The following is a 13,797-nucleotide window of genomic DNA, read 5'->3' as shown; positions in this document are numbered from 1 at the left end:
CAGCGCGCCTCCGCTCTGATCAAGCCTCTATGGCCCCGGCCTAAGACTTTATTATAGGCAACCGAATTTATCCATAGTTCACAGTGAGAGAAATCTTCTGATTTCATGAATTTGCTCTGGTTGTCCCCTGGCATATGTGCCCGTGACAAAAAATGCTTCAGAAATCGGCAGTGCTTTGTTTTCCATTCTAACTGCTTCATGTAGGGACAATGTTTTATTTAATGGCACAAATATCTCCATAAATAGGAATGTGTATGCCATGATATTGTTTTATTCAGATTTCATTGTAACATTATATATTGTTCTGTTTTCCACCCTTTTCCTTTCCTTCTGTATCTGTTCCCTTAAAATGTAAAAAAAAATCAAATAATACGTTTAAAGCATCAATCACCCCTAAATGAAATGATTTTTTTGTAGCTAGCTTCTAATCAGGAAGTCCATCCATGCTGATCCACGGTGTCCTGATTTCTGGGTTCCCGGGCGTCAAAAGCTTTCATTGTTTTGTAGTTATTAGTGCAGAATAAATGAGTACTTCAGTATTAGGAGGGGATAGCTTTTTTAATTTGGACTAACTATTGATATTATTAAGTGTAGCCAGGCTGGTTTCCTTGGATACCAATTCTGCCCTCCCTGGCAGTAAGTCTTGGTAAGAGCAGGCCTGCCAGGAGTTATAATGAGTTTTCCCCACTCACAGTAGCTTCTTGAGTGACAGGGGAGGCGGTGGGACAAGGCCTGGGTTTGTCCAATCAGTGGATTCAGACCTGGTACCTACTTCCCTTGTACTTAAGGAGCTGCACTGCTAAATTTAGTCAGTGCCTCTACCTTCTTGAGAGAGGCTGGTCTACCCTAACAATTGTGCAGGGCTCTGCCAGTTTGTACTCTGTCCCCTAGGGGAGTGGATGGGAGATTATACAATTTACTCTACCAGGGAGTAAGGGAAGAGCATGGAATGCTTCAGGTGCCCTTGGCCTGGAGTGGAGGTCCAGGGTACATCCTGAGGGTGAAGCCCCATGAAGTGAAGTATGCTGTGTCTGCTGTTCCATCTGCCAGTGTACTAAATAAAGTGATCCTGTTCAAAGATATTTTCCTGACTGAGACTACAATCTATCGGGAGGAGGGGAAGTAAGTTCTCCTGCAGGGACTGTCCCCACATCGCTGGGGCCTGCAAGAGATGAAGGCGCTGACACCGAGAGAATCAGATCTTACCCCAGAAGCCTGACCTGTTCTCCCCCACAACACCGCGGGAGACTCAGATCTACTGTAAGCCAGCAGGTACGCACCACACCACACCATGTAGTAGGGAAATCTCCCAGAGGGTGGGGGAAACACTGCTACATTTGGAAGCACTGCTGAGATCATTCTCACAGGACAGGTTTCTGAAGCAGCAGGATTTGTGTTTGTGCATCACAGACTGTACTTTCCCTACTATTAAAAGAATAGGGAGCAGTTCCATTTAGCTTCAACAGGGAGCCTGCTACCCATCTTCAGAGAGAATTTGTTTATGGCGTACTCTGGGCTTCGTGCCAGGGAGTGTGGTTACCCTCATATCAGCACACACTACCAATATGTGGAGCGTACCCTGGGATCTGCCAGGGAGCGAGGATACCCACATCCTCAGAGAAAATATGTTGAGGCGTACTCTGGGCTTCGTGCCATGGAGTCTGGTCACCCTCATAACATGGAAGAGATAAAGTTGGGGCATACCCTGGGCTGTGCCCCAGGGAGCGTGGATACCCTTCGGCAAAAGAAAGGAAAAGGGGACAGGGCCTCTGAGGCTTCACCAGAGATCCCTGTGTACTCATTCATCAAAGTACTGATGAAGTAAAAGTGAGGTGTTCCCTGATGCTGCCCCAGTGTGCATAGTACTCGTGATTCCAGTAGAAAAGATGCACCAAGTACTTTCCAAGCACACTAAAATAGTGGTTTCCCTGACCAGGGAACTAACTGCATAACAGAAGTTACCATCTAAAATGGCGGTTCCCGCCAAACTGGGAGACCGCGTGGACAGTTTGCAGAAAGTTGCATACTTTCCTCTGCAAAACCTGTGCAGGGCTCGCGCAAAAGCAGGAGCCACGCTCATCTATTCCGCGAGTGGCTCAACGCTATGCCAGATCCCTGCCTTGCTACTGTGTACCCCATCTCTAAACTCCACAAGAGGGAGGGGGCACAGTGAGCACCACTCAAAGAACCTTGTCCACACTGAGGGAGGAGCTGGATGCAAGATGCCGCACCTTCAGTTCCTCTGAGCTAGCGATCGAGACAGAACTATTCTACTCAGGTTCCTGCTCAACGTCACTTTGCTCAGTTCTACAATGGCTGAATGTCATTTGACCAGGTATCAACTCCCAGGAGGCTTCCTAGTGGTTGAGATAGCGGGCCAAGTGTTCCTGAGGTACCTGTGCTCGCAGTGTAGAACACCCGGAAGTGAGCCCAGTACTACTGCTCGCTGCCTGCAGTGAGGAACTTACTATCTGTGGCTGGTAGTGCCGTTGCTAGCTATCAGTGGCCAGACTGAAGGCCCCATGGCTACACTAATCGAGGTGGAAGGCCTTGAAAATACACCCACGGATGGCCCTTGCACCTTAGCAACTGTTCCTGAGGGTCTGTATACCCCGGTTCCTGAAACGGGAGCCCAAAGACCACCAGCTGAGGTGACAGGCCTAGGAAAGACCCAAGCATGTTGTCCCCTAGCGGCGTCGGAGCCGGACGTCTTCAGACCAACGAGGGTGAAGTGCCAAGGTACCGGTCATCGGCGGAGCAGATCCTACCAACTTCATCGGACGATGATGACAGCTCCCGATCTGTAGTGATGTGCCAACCGGCGGACCACCATTGCGATGCTAAGGCCTCGGACATGGTCAGCGCTTATGCGCTGACCCGTGCTGAGCCGTGCTGCTGATCGGCACTGAGCCCCTGCAGCCGCAATGAGAGCAGCTGTAGCAGGGGCTCGCGCACGCGTCAGCACGCTTGGGGAAGCGTGTGTCTGACGGAGTTTTGAAATTTACCCGCTTGCCGGAGCGCAGGGCCGCTCCGTGACGTCACTGGCCCGCCCCCGTCCCGCCCCCTGATGGCGCGCTGTGTAAGGCCAGGGAAAGCACCGCTTTCCCTGAGCCTCAGCGCGCCTCAGCACTGTTTGGGGCACTATGTCCCAGGCCTAAGGAAAAAGAGCCACCTACCTGCAAAGTAGACAGGCAGAGTCCAGACACTACCACACAGTGAGTGCTGGTGCACCCAGAAACGCAGAGAAGTCCCCAGTGCAGCGGAAGCAGTACCTATGGCGGTTCCAGTCGACCCGACGCCCATCACAAACCGGCAGAGCGGTGAGGCACCACCCCCTTACTCCCTGCCGCCGGCGATGGAGGAATCCAGCGAAGAGACCCTGTCCGGCGCCTACTTTCATGCGGAGGATCGCGCCAACCTTCCAGGACCACACCCTGCGGATGACGAACTTCCGGTGTGGGACTAGGACCTGTACTGGATCCAGTGATGTCTCCACCTGATGACAACACTTCCGAGGCGACCGCCGAAGTGGACCAGGACTGTGCTGTGATCGCTCCGGTGAGTACTGCTCCCTCCAGAGAAGAAATGGAGGACTATATCTGTCAGGTTATGGGCCGAGGAAAACGGAAGCCTGTAGATCTAGCTTCCAAGAAGACATCAGCCGAGACAGGTCGTGGCCTAGCAAAGTTCAAGGACTCTGCCCCGGACACTGTTGCTTCCAAGGCCCCAGTCCCTGTCACCATTGCCCATGCCCCATCTAGTTTGGGTTCCGACACAGTCACCATGGGTCACTGGGTAAAAAGGTCCCCAAGCCATCATCTGATTACTGGGTGGAATCTGACGAGGGGTCTGACGGGGAGATTCCTGAGTCCAGTAGGATCCCTGTTAAGCATTCGACTTCTTATTTAGAAATGTTTAAATATAAGCCCAGTCGCTCTTCCTCCTGTCAATCCGGAACCTCTGGTGTATCCTCCAGGATGGATACTGAGAATGAATGAGCTTCCTCTACTATGTCCCAATGTATTACACGAAAGTGGTGGGATCCATTAATTCAATGTTACTGCCTTTCCATGAATCGCACAAGGTTTCTCCTATTAGATGGGGATGTAGTGGATCACTGGTGGGAGGAGGGACCCTTTACTCCTGGGGAGACAGCGGAGGCGCTAAAGAAGAGAGTTAAGGAGATACAATTAGGAATTGTAACGCCTGCTGGGCCCTCTGTCTTATACCAGGAGGTGTCCAAAGAAGAACCTAAATACTGGATCTTGTCAGGACAAGCCCATGGCAAGAAATTGACCAAGCTGAGCAGGGCAGTTCGTGCTATTGTAGCAAGGTATAGGCAATCTCATGGGTATAGGTACCCCTATGTTCCCGAGACCATTATGCAGGAAATTGAAGCTAATAGGGAGTCTTGGTTCAGAGAAGCTGTCACTGATTACCTGCGTTCTAAGAGCAGCTACTGTGTATATCACACTGAGGAAAGGCTGTGTGACCTCATGAGGGTTTGGAGTGTTGGTAGATGGATCTTCATGGATAGAGTGTAGTACAGGCCTCAAAATGGTCCTGTAAAAACATACATTGTCAAAGCAGCAGCCAATAATTAGGGCAGGATAGTCAAGAAACCAGATCCCAGGCATTACAATTAAAATGGATTCTTCATGTTGGGAGTAATCCTTGTTATTTCTTTAGCACCATTGAAAGGTGCATATGACGGTATTCTTAACTGTATACCATTTTTACTGGTTGTTAATGTCATTGTTGTACTGTTGTTCCAGGTTATTCACCTACAGGATGGACACATTTGGCTCTAAGTGGGGACCATTGGATTCCACCAGAAGGAAAGTGTAGCCAGGCTGGTTTCCTTGGCTACTCAGTCTGCCCTCCCTGGCAGTGTCCTGGTAAGAGCAGGCCTGCCAGGAGTTATCATGGGTTTTCCCCACTCACAGTAGCTTCTTGAGTGACAGGAGAGGTGGTGGAACTAGGCCTCTGTGTGTGTCCAATCACTGGATTCAGACCTGCTACCTACTTCCCTTGTACTTAAGGAGCTGCACTGCTACATTTAGTCAGTGCCTCTACCTCCTTGAGAGAGGCTGGTCTGCCAGATTGTACTCCGTCCCCTAGGCGAGTGAAGAGGGAGACTATACCCTTTACTCCACCAGGGAGTAAGGGAAGAGCATGGACTGCTTCAGGTGCCCTTGGCCTGGAGTGGAGGTCCAGGGTACATCCTGAGGGTGAAGCCCCATGAAGTGAAGTATGCTGTGTCTGCTGTTCCATCTGCCAGTGTACTAAATAAAGTGATCCTGTTCAAAGATATATTCCTGCCTGAGACTACAATCTATCAGGGGGAGGGGAAGTAAGTTCTCCTGCAGGGATTGTCCCCACATCCCTGGGGCCTGCAAGAGATGGAGGCGCTGACACAGAGAGAGAGAATCAGATCTTACCCAAGAAGCCTGTCCTGTTCTCCTCCACAACACCATGGGAGACTCAGATCTACTGTAAGCCAGCAGGTATGCACCACACCATGTAGTAGGGAAATCTCCCAGAGGGCGGGGGAAACATCACTACATAAGTAAACTACAAACACGACAGCCTGGGACTGTGACTAATAGTCCCAATGCTCAACAAAGTATCCGGCCGCTCCTCCTCTTACCATGCACCACAAAAATGAAACAACCTACCGGAGACTCACACATCCACCACCAGTTTAAGTTCTTTCAAAACTAAGGCTGTCTCACATTTTAATCTGGTCTGTAACTGTTACATACGCCTATAATATATATATATATTTTCTTTAACTGTGCATGCAATGTCTTGTATATAATGTATACACTGTTCACTTATGTAACTGTACTTGTAACCATGTATTATTTGTCTTAACACTATGTCCAGGACATACTTGAAAACGAGAGGTAACTCTCAATGTATTACTTCCTGGTAAAACATTTTATAAATAAATATTGGCCACCAAAGGCAAGACAGTCTCCGTGGCTATTTTGTGTTCAGCACCTAGTCGCTCATGAACCCTGCGGTCACCAGATGTTGGAGGACCACGGATCAAGTCCGAAGAGACCCACTGGATCAAGTTTGTTAACACATAATAATTAAATTGCCAGCAGCGCGGATGGCTGCTACAAAACAAATCAATGGAACATGTAGATATGGGTATTAGAAAGCACTGGTACTGTTTCCTGGTACCATGACATTATCACTGCAGGAAGGTTGTAGGCATTAATGCCAGGCTGTGGAAGAGCTGACAACAGAGCAGGAAGCACAGAAGTTGGGTCAGAGTTTATCTATCTCGTTCCTCATGAGTGCAAAGATCAGACACATAGGCAGGGAGTCCTGCAGGCGTGTGCTGCATGTACTGTATGTGAGAATGTGTGTGTGTGTGTGTGTGTGTTTGGGGGGAGAGGCTGGCTCACAAGAGGGTGTGATCTTGCTGGAGACTCTCCAGCTCTCTGACTCAAACTTGCTTTAATCCTCCTCGCTGGCTGCCTCTTTGAAACATGCAACCACTATTGTTACACTTGTGAAGTTTCACTTCCTGACTCGGGCAACAACACAACTCTATGCAGCACCCCTCGCTTGTCTCCTTACCTTTGTCACATCGTGTGTGGAGAAAGACACGCTGAAGAGAGAAAGAAGGCAGCCGAGTGTGGAAGAGAGGACACCAGCACACTTGGGCTGAAGCTTCTGGGGCAGGTAATGGAGCATCATGTTTAGTTAGGAGGAGATACATTGTACGTTGCATACTGTGCCATATTGCAGGGGAGAGGAAGAGATGGTGCAGCAGGCTGCAGTTAGTTATTCCAGTGGGTGTATGAGTGCTGGATGCAGCTGCAGATGCTCATGAAAGCGAGCTGACATTTTAATGCAACCGTGGGTTCTTCATTGCAGACGATTCCATTAAACTGGATCATCAGATAATGGCCTTTTAATGAGCGTGACGCTCTGCAAACATCATTATGCTTGCCACAATTTATTTACACAATGCTCACTGTACTGAGCACTTTAAAGCATCTAGCTTTTCCCAAGGGCCAGTTCAGAAGGAATTTACAAGTAGAAGTGCACAGCAATGTAAATATATATATATATATATATATATATATATCAAATGGAAATACTATATTAATATATATACACACACACACGATCAGATGAACCAGCACACTCCAAGTATAACAATAAATGGTGATGTACTTGCGGGATCTACGATTGACGTTTCGCTCCCCAGCGGGACCTTTTTCAAGATTTTGTATAAGCTCCCTTTGGGGAGAAAAATGTTAATCATGGAAATAAATTACCTTTACTTATGTTTACTTGAAGTGTGCTGGTTTATCTGATCATGTAACTGAGTCACACAGGGAGAAGGAGCGGCTCTGTGAGTAAAGACACTGACTGACACTGACTGGCACTGAGTTGGAAGCAGGTGGAACCTGGTTCAATTCCCGGTGTTGGCTCCTTGTAACCTTGGGCAAGTCACTTTATCTCCCTGTGCCTCAGGTACCAAAAACATAGATTGTAAGCTGCACGGGGCAGGAACTGTGTCTCTGTAAAGTGCTACGTAAAACTAGCAGCGCTATGCAAGAACAAACAATTATTATTATATGCAACTGCTTTATTTAATCGCTTCACCTGATTTTAACTATGGGTATGGCGTGCAATACCTGCACATATATAATGCAGAATAAATGAGTACTTCAGTATTAGGTGATACCTTTATTCTGCACTATCGTAACTGGACTAACACGGCTATTTCTGTTTTATTTTTATGTATATATATATGACTTGGAAATGTACATATTTCAACATTTTCTAAGCATTTATAACATCTGTACCGTATATTTTATCGCCTTAGCTTTATAGTGAGTTTCAGTGTGAAAAAAGCCCTTAGCTGCCTGAGCAACAGCAAACAGTCCAGGTGGCCGACTTCTCCGAGACAGAGTATTTAAACCGTATTCCAGTACATTTTCCCTACCAAAGAAGATAGCATTGCTGCATATTACTCAGAGGAAAGAGTCCATTGGGGCGGGGGGAGGGGGGATAAAATAAATGCATGGAATCACTTGCAATGCAATTATCATGCCAGCTGCGGTGTTCCTCTGATCAGCCTGGGAATGTGAGCTGTTTTACAGTATTACCACACTTCCCAAATCCCATATAAGGGAATATAACCCTGTGGCAACTTCCCAAGTTACCTGTAACTTTATAATGCAGCAGTGCAGATCTGGCACTAATCCTACTGCATACAGCAGCTATAATAAGCTCTCCGTCTCTCTCGATAGGCGTGTATGACTACTTAGATTTGTGCATGTGCATTGCTACTATTTGGGATGAGATTATCTCACTCTACATAGGGGGTGGGTACCTGGTAAATATGTATTTTCATGTGTACATTTATATCTGTTTATCTGAGGTGTGTGCCTGTGGGTTTATTTCTAGTCATAGGTTGCTCTGTTTGTGCAAGTACATTTTTATTTATATAGTGCCAACAGTGAACAGTAGCAGCTCTCTACAGAAATACAATTCAAGGAAAATAAAGTACAAGCAGTGGGGATAAAACTAGCGTGTAAATGACAGCTTACAGCAAATGAAGACCGTGTCCAGAAGAACTTACAATCTAAATGGTATATCGGGAGACTTACAGACACAACTGGAGTTAAAGTGCATTTATTGAAAGTGCAAGTCGGAGAGGTCAGGTGCACCTGGAGACAGTAGTGTAGGCACACATCATGCATCGAGATGCTTCTTTCAAGAGGTGACTTTTCAGCTGGGCTTTATAAATGGAAAGAAGGTGCTTGACAAATATTGTGTGGAATAGAGTTCAATAGATAGGAAGAGAAGAGGGGAAAAGGTTTAACATGTGGGAGTGTTGTAGAGAGAAGAGATGCAAAGATGAGACCACCTTGTGCCGAGAGTAAGAGCCCAGTAGGAATGTCACAAGAGATCGCAGTTGAGTTATGTAGAGGTGCAAATCCTCTCTCTTTGTAAATGTATGTGTATATGGGTGCATACAAAACAACTTGTGGTTCTGTTTGTGTACATATGTACACAGTTCTCTCTGCTGGTGTCTGTATATGTTGCGCCTGGACTCAAGGCCAACGTAGTTCAGTTAGCATATCATAATGTTGCGTGTTGACGAAACATAATAAGACAAAACGTCACATTGAGTGGAAAAGAATGTCGGGTTTGGTGAGGTGAATTTGATGTACCATAAACTATATCCCCACAGTCTATAATTGGCATTAGCATTTGCTGTGCAGAAAGGGATTTCACATTTTGATGCATTGCATGGGGATGTCTCGGCGTGTCAAAAGGGGTTAACATACAACATAAACACCCTACAAATAGGACACAAAAAAACATAGCATCTGTATGGGAAGGGTTGACAATGACTAGCTGGGCACTTGGGCTTCTGAGATACTAAGGCCCAGACCCACAGTGGTCCGTTAACGCAGTGTTAATAACGGGACGTTATCAAAATAATTTGAATCCGTGGGATATATGCTAATTTAAGGTCATTTAAATATACTTTGCACAGCCAGATTAGCATATGTCCCAGGTATCTCAGGTGTGTTCCTTGTTGGGCACAGGTGTCTCTCCACGTATTGTATAACGGAGTGTTTGGGGAGAAATCGAAAAAAACTTGTACTCCAGCAAAGAGACTCCACCCTCTCTCTCTCCCCGCCTCCTTTTACTCTCCTCCCCCCCTCTGTCTCTCTCCTGCCCTTTTCTCTGCCCTCCCCCACCTCTGTCTCTATCCTCCCTCTCTCCTCCCCACCTCTCCCTCTCTCCTGCCCCTTTCTCTGCCCTCCCCCACCTCTGTCTCTATCCTCCCCTCTCCCTCCTGCCCTTTCTCTGCCCCCCCACCTGTCTCTATCCTCCCCCTCTCTCTATCCTCCCCTCTCCTCCTCCTTTCCCTCTCTACCCTACCCCCCCTGTCCCTCACTCTCTAGCATCCCCCCTCTATCCTCCTCAGTTGCGGATTTCCCATTAGGCCCGGACCTAGGATGGCAACATTTTAGGGTGGTAAAAATGTCCGCCCCCCATGTCCGCACTCTCAGACCTATCCGACCTAATGGGAAGTCATTTTATCTGTTGCGGACGACTCCTTTCCTGCCTCCCCCTCCTCCTTCTGAACCGCAGCTTCAAATGACACCGCGGTCATCACCAATGTGACGTCACGGTGACGGTGACATGACGCCGCGGTTCAGAACGAGGAGGGGGAGGCAGGTCAGGAGGCGACCGCAACAGCTAAGTGCCATGGGGCAGCGGATTTTGAAATCCACCGCTCTACCCTGCCCCCCTCTACCCTCCCGTCCACTCCCTCTACCTGCCCTCTATCATCCCCCCTGTATCCCCACCTCTATCCTCCCCCTCTTCCGTCTATCACCCCTCCCCCTCCCTCTACCCCCCCCCCCCCTCTCTCTGCTTTAACAGAGCTCTGTGGATAAGTGTTGTTGGGGGGGACACACCTATTTTGCATATCATTAGCACTAACATCCATTATAGTTAATGCAATGCTCTTTCTGAGCAAAAACAGCAATTAATACTGCGTTAGTGAGCTTTTAAAATTCTCGTTAAATCAATAACGGACCTCTGTGTACTGTATCTGGGCCTGAGAGGATAATAGGTCCTACAACGTTAATGTTATGTGTTTTTATCATCTATTCTACATTGACTAGTCTTATCTTTCCCATGTATATACATAGGGACGATCGGACTAGCACCACCCTGGGGTAGGTGATACAAATTAGCTATATCTTTAGCTGGTATCCCGAAACCGCCAGCTATCTGAGTTTAGTGAATAGCATGTGAATACGTCATTTTGTGTCAATTACTTATTTGCATCCTCATTTTTGACATGGTCGTTAAATGTATCGCTGACATATGCAATTACGTGATGCATACCCACTTGCATGCTCATTAGTGTAACTGGCATTATATTTAGGCCACATTTTTCGCAGCAATAAAATATAGAGCTCCGCTGCTTTATTTCAGCATTAAAGCTTTAGTGAACACAACATTAAATGTAATTGGTCATTTTTGGGAAATATCGCACATCAATAGAGTAATGTACTGATGCAGCGAGCATTATTCGAACACATCACGGCGCCGATTTTGAGTTCTCTGCTGTTCCCCACGCGGCATGAACGCGGCCAATCGCCCCAGGCACCCGCGCTTATCGCGGATGTTTTGTTTGAATTTCATGGATTCTGTTTCTTCGTTTGCAATAAAATTGATGAATTGTAATGTGTACAGTACTGTGCTACTGGGTCAATTTCCTGTTTTTAATAGCCAGAACACTAAAATTCGTTTTTTCTGCACTCCCCGCGCTCGCATCTTAGTGCGGGGAGGCTGGAATTCATCCCGCGGTTTCAAATCGGGATTCCGATGTTCATGACGCGTGAAGTGTTCGAATAACGGCCGCTGCATCAGTATATGGCAGAAGATATTGGATATTCAAATCAATCCGGTGCATCAGGAGTTAACGCTGGTTACAAATTGTGTTAAAAATACAAGAATTGTTTTTATGGCCTGTTAAGGCAGGCCAGGGTTGTATAGGACTGGGTTTATCTCGAGTCAACATCTGTTTTGCCAGAGATGGGATTAAAATATGGTTTAACCTGGGCGTTATCATTGAGGGCCACAAAGTGAAATGCAAAAAAAAGATCAAAACTGCAGCACTCACAAGTGAAAAAAAGAGCATTTAATCCAAAATCATCAGGCAGTCAGACAAAACACCAGAGCTTGAGAAAAGACCAGCAGGTCTGAAACGTGCCTCGCTCTGGTGTTTTGTCTGACTGCCTGATGATTTTTGGATTAAATTCTCTTTTTTTCACTTGTGAGTGCTGCAGTTTTGATCTTTTTTGTATTCATCTTTGGGCCGGTTGGTATTCACTGTCCGTCTGCGAGCACCTGAACTGTTAAGTATACTTTTACATTTATCTATACTTTGGTGTGCACCCAGCTTCCACCTCGTTTTGACCAAAGTGAAATACAGGCATACCCCGGTTTAAGGACACTCACTTTAAGTACACTTGCGAGTAAGTACATATCGCCCAATAGGCAAACGGCAGCTCGCGCATGCGCCTGTCAGCACGTCCTGAACAGCAATACCGGCTCCCTACCTGTACCGAAGCTGTGCGCAAGCAGGGAGACTATAGAGCCTGTTACACATGTGTTATTTACATCAGTTATGCACGTATATAACGATTGCAGTACAGTACATGCATCAATAAGTGGGAAACGGTAGTGCTTCATTTTAAGTACATTTTCGCTTTACATACATGCTCCGGTCCCATTGCGTACGTTAATGCGGGGTATGCCTGTATATATAGTTTGGAAGGTGATAGATGAGAGCCAGATCCTGGGCTATCAGCCTCTAAGAAAAGCTTAACATTCTTGAAATATCCCCTGTGCATCATGGAGAGAGGTGACAAACAGGTCACCAGTTACTATGAGGGCTATATTAAATGACAGATATCATTGGCGCGACACCTGTTTGCAAGAATAACAAATACATATTTGTAACCGTTGCAATGAGACAAATCAAATGATGCCAAACATTTCATGATTAAGAGGTGCAAACGACAGATATCTGTTTCTCCTGCAAAAATAGACGTCACATTTTAGATACATGCGTCTATGCTACGTACACTGACGCAACAGTGAAGAAGGTGTGTGTCTAAGTATTATCGAAACAAAGTTATGAAGCCGTTTATATAATGAGTCAAGTTTTTTAAAGTAACCATGACTGGGTTTTTTTTTTCCTTTTAAGTTGTAAAAATGTCAGCCGGGGTGATTTACGACAGGGATGGGTTTTATGTGTGTTTCAATGCAGAAGGTCTGGGTATAAAAGTTGGCATGTGTGAGTAGAAAATTAGATTTCAACTAAGAGAGTGTCCATGCTGGAAGACGTGACATGTCAATTTTCACTCAAGACCATTTGTGAAAAGATCTGATCAGCATTAAACAATAACGGAAGTTAGATCCTTTGTTTATCTTCTTTCATTTTAAGAAACCGGTCTGCATTTATTATAACTGTATGTTCTTGTAATAATCTTTTTTTTCTGTGATCTAAGCACTGTATTCTATAATATTAAAGACATACATTAAGAAGTAATACTTTGGGCTCTGATTGAACTGTGGCGCATTTTGTAGAGAGTAAATTACTTTTTCAGACACATTTTGATACAGGTTTTTGTGTGTCAATTGCATAGTCTTTCTTTAATAAATAGGGAGCATTGGACCCTGGCATACATATTTTATTTGCGTTCATCTTGTGGTGGTGGCAGCGAATTAGATTGCAATCGAGTAAAGAGTGAATATTAACTCATTGAAAGTACCTTGCGCAGGAGAAAGGTGAGTTGGCTAGAGTAGCCGTGTGTATTAACCCTGGTTGCATATCTAAGTCTCGTGCTCACTAGTGTGCTGTTCGTGACAGGTGGTATATTGGGACGGAGGGAGGGGAGATATTACTCATTTGAAGGATCTTTTGCAGAAGGTGAAAAGTGGCCCAGCTAGAGAGCTGTGTATTAACTCTTGTCCCATATACAGGTCATGTGCTCTCAGATGTGCCGTACGTAACAAATAGCAATATTCTAGTGAATCTTTAAAGCTTATTTTTGATCCTGTAGTTACTTACAGATCACTTGCAGTTTATAATCTAAGACAGGGGTGCGCAAACTTCTTGAGCTGCGCCCCCCTGCCGGGGAGCCGCACGATTTGCGCCCCCCCTCTACAAGGACTCGGCGGCAAATGATGTCATGGGTCATGTGATGTCACGTCACGTGA

At 46.2% G+C, this 13,797-nt stretch overlaps 1 protein-coding gene across 2 annotated transcripts in view; it reads left to right on the top strand.

The window, feature by feature from the left end:
• Nucleotides 1-6,412: 6,412 nt before the first annotated feature.
• The window catches only part of DGKA (diacylglycerol kinase alpha), a 122,875-nt gene continuing 115,490 nt past the window's right edge, over nt 6,413-13,797 (top strand). The window contains exon 1 of one of the 2 annotated variants that reach the window (XM_075591373.1): nt 6,413-6,702. The gene's annotated coding sequence lies outside the window, so the exon portion shown is untranslated. The remainder of the gene's footprint in view (nt 6,703-13,797) is intronic. The other variant, XM_075591372.1, reaches the window with a different exon arrangement.

This window comes from Ascaphus truei, chromosome 3 (assembly GCF_040206685.1).
Source record: "Ascaphus truei isolate aAscTru1 chromosome 3, aAscTru1.hap1, whole genome shotgun sequence".
Lineage (NCBI taxonomy): Eukaryota > Metazoa > Chordata > Amphibia > Anura > Ascaphidae > Ascaphus > Ascaphus truei.
This window is presented reverse-complemented; position numbering and strand designations above follow the sequence as displayed.